The sequence below is a fragment of the Phoca vitulina genome, unplaced genomic scaffold, assembly GCF_004348235.1.
Source record: "Phoca vitulina isolate PV1807 unplaced genomic scaffold, GSC_HSeal_1.0 scaffold31, whole genome shotgun sequence".
In the NCBI taxonomy this organism is placed as follows: domain Eukaryota; kingdom Metazoa; phylum Chordata; class Mammalia; order Carnivora; family Phocidae; genus Phoca; species Phoca vitulina.
Window position 1 is genome coordinate 8,320,596 of NW_022589734.1, and position 3,533 is coordinate 8,324,128.

Below are 3,533 nucleotides of genomic sequence, written 5' to 3' on the forward strand. Positions count from 1 at the left end.
CCCTTAGGACCACCTTTGCAGTATTCCATAGTTTTTGGACCAGTGTGTTTTCATTCTCATTGGTTTCCATGAATTGTTTAAGTTCTTCTTTGATTTCCTGGTTGACCCAAACATTCTTGAGCAGACTGGTCTTTAGCTTCCAAGTGTTTGAATTTCTGCCAAATTTTTTCTTGTGATTGAGCTCCAGTTTTAAAGCATTATGGTCTGAGAATATGCAGGGAATAATCTCAATCTTTTGGTATCGATTGAGACCTGGTTTGTGACCCAGTATGTGGTCTATTCTGAAGAAAGTTCTGTGTGCGCTCGAGAAGAATGAGTATTCTATTGTTTTAGGGTGGAATGTTCTGTATATATCTATGAGGTCCATCTGGTCCAGTGTGTCATTCAAAGCTCTTGTTTCTTTGTTGATTTTCTGCTTAGATGATCTGTTTATTGCTGAGAGTGGAGTATTGAGGTCTCCTACAATTAACATATTATTATTAATATGACTCTATTTTGGTTAACAGTTGGCTTATGCAGTTGGCTGCTCCCATGTTAGGGGTGTAGATATTTAGAATTGCTAGATCTTCTTGTTGAATAAACCCTTTAAGAATGATATAGTGTCTCTAACTACAGTCTTTAGCTTAAAGTCTGATTTGTCTGTTATAAGAATTGCTACCCCAGCTTTCTTTTGAGGTCCGTAGGCATGGAAGATGGATCTCCATCCCTTCACTTTCAGTCTGGATGTATCTTTAGGTTCAGAATGAGTCTCTTGTAGACAGCATATGGATGGGTCCTGTCTTTTTATCCAGTCTGCAACCCTGTGCCGTTTTATGGGAGTATTAGGCTGTTCACGTTGAGAGTGATTATTGAAAGATATGAATTGATTGTCATCATGTTGCCTGTGAAGTCCTTGTCTCTATAGATTATCTCTGTAAATTTCTGTTCTATATCACTCTTGGGGTCTTTCTCCTTTTACAGAACCCCCCTTAATATTTCTTGCAGGGCTGGCTTAGTGGTCACATATTCTTTCAGTTTCTGCCAGTCTTGGAAGCTCTGCATCTCTCCATCCATTCTAAATGACAGCCTTGCCGGATAAAGTATTCTTGGCTGCATATTCTTCTCATTTAGTACCTGAATATCTCTTGCCAGCCCTTTCTGGCTTGCCAGGTCTCTGTGGATAGGTCTGACATTATTCTGATGTTCCTCCCTCTGTATGTAGGAATCTCTTCCCCCTAACTGCCCTTAAGGTGGTTTCTTTGGTTCTAAGATTTGCGAGTTTTACTATTACATGCTGGGGCGTTGGTCTATTTTCCTTGAACTTGGGAGGGGTCCTCTGCCTCTAGGACACGAATGTTTGTTTCATTCCCCAGATTAGGAAAGTTCTCAGCTATGATTTGCTCAAATACATCTTTTAGTCCTCTCTCTCTTTCTACCCCCTCAGGGATCCCAATAATTCTGACATTGGAACGTTTCATGGCATCACTTATTTCTCTAATTCTGTTTTCATGGATTTTGAGCTGTTTTTCCCAGGCCTCCTCTTTCTCCTTCTTTTCTATCAATTGGTCTTCTAGATCACTAATTCATTCTTCTGCCCTGTTTACCCTAGCTGTTAGAGTATCTAAATTAGGTTGGATCCCATTGATAGCATTTTTAAGTTCTGCCAGTTCAGCTTTCATTTCTGCCCTTAGAGATTCTATATTGCCATTAATCGATTTCTCCATTCTAGCTATCATCTTCATAACTGTTACCCTGAAGTCCATTTCCGACATTTGTAAATCTGTGGCAGAAGTCACAGTCTCTGAGTCTTTCCTATTTTGGGAGTTCCTTCTCCTAGTCATTCTGTTGAGGGGTGTTTGAGGGAATGTACAAATTATTGGCCACAACCTAAGCAAGATGCACCTGTTTTATAGGGACCTCAGGGTTGTCGGCCTCTTGTTCTACCAGCCTGTCTTCTGGGGGCGGGGGCTGCCATGCTGTTACTCAGGCAACCCTGTTTGGGCAGAGTTGCCCTGCCCCCTGTGGGGGGGGGATGGGCTCAGTGAAAACCGGTTTTTGGGGGCTTTTGTTCTCTGGTGGCTTTCCCTGGTGGCTTTCCACTTCTCCTCTGAGAGTCATCGATTCCATTTACAATAGCATGAAAAACCATAAGATACCTTGGAATAAACCTAACCAAAGAGGTAAAGGATCTATACTCTAGGAACTACAGAACACTCATGAAAGAAATTGAAGAAGACACAAAAAGATGGAAAAATATTCCCTGCTCATGGTTTAGAAAAATAAACATTGTTAAAATGTCTATGCTGCCCAGAGCAATCTATATCTTCAATGACAATTGAAATTCCAATGACATTTTTCAAAGTGCTGGAACAAACAATCCTAAAATTTGTATGGAATGAGAAAAGACCCCGAATCACCAAGGAAATGTTGAAAAAGAAAAACAAAGCTGGGGGCATCATGCTGCCTGATTTCAAGCTATATTACAAAGCCATGATCACCAAGACAGCATGGTACTGGCACAAAAACAGACATATAGACCAATGGAACAGAATAGAGAGCCCAGATATGGACCCTCAACTCTATGGTCAACTAATCTTTGACAAAGTAGAAAAAAATATGCAATGGAAAAAAGACAGTCTTTTCAATAAATGGTGCTGGGAAAATTGGACAGCTATATACAGAAGAATGAAACTCGACCATTCCCTAACACCATACACAAAGATAAACTCAAAATGGATGAAAGACCTCAATGTGAGACAGGAATCCATCAAAATCCTAGAGGAGAACATAGGCAGTAACCTCTCTGACATTGGCCACAGCAACTTCTTTCAAGATACATCTCCAAAGGCAAGTGAAACAAAAGCAAAAATGAACTTTGGGACTTCACCAAGTTTCTGCACAGCAAAGGAAACAGTCAACAAAACAAAAAGGCAACTCACAGAATGGGAGAAGATATTTGCAAATGACACTACAGACAAAAGGCTGATATTCAAGATCTATAAAGAACTTCTCAAACTCAACACCCAAAAAACAAATAATCAAGTCAAAAAAATGGGCAGAAGACATGAACAGACACTTCTCCAGAGAAAACATACAAATGGCTAACAGACACATGAAAAAATGTTCATCATCATTAGCCATCAGGGAAATTCAAATCAAAACCACATTGAGATACCACCTTATACCAGTTAGAATGGCAAAAATTGACAAGGCAAGAAAGAACAAATGTTGGAGAGGTTGTGGAGAAAGGGGAACCCTCTTACACTGTTGGTGGGAATGCAAGTTGGTACAGCCACTTTGGAAAACAGTGTGGAGGTGCCTCAAAAAATTAAAAATAGAGCTACTCTATGACCCAGCAATTGCACTATCCAGCAATTTACCCCAAAGACACAGATGTAGTGAAAAGAAGGGCCATATGCACCCCAATGTTCATAGCAGCAATGTCCGCAATAGCCAAACTGTGGAAAGAGCTGAGATGCCCTTCAACAGACAAATGGATAAAGAAGATGTGGTCCCTATATACAGTGGAATATTAGTCAGCCATCAGAAAGGAT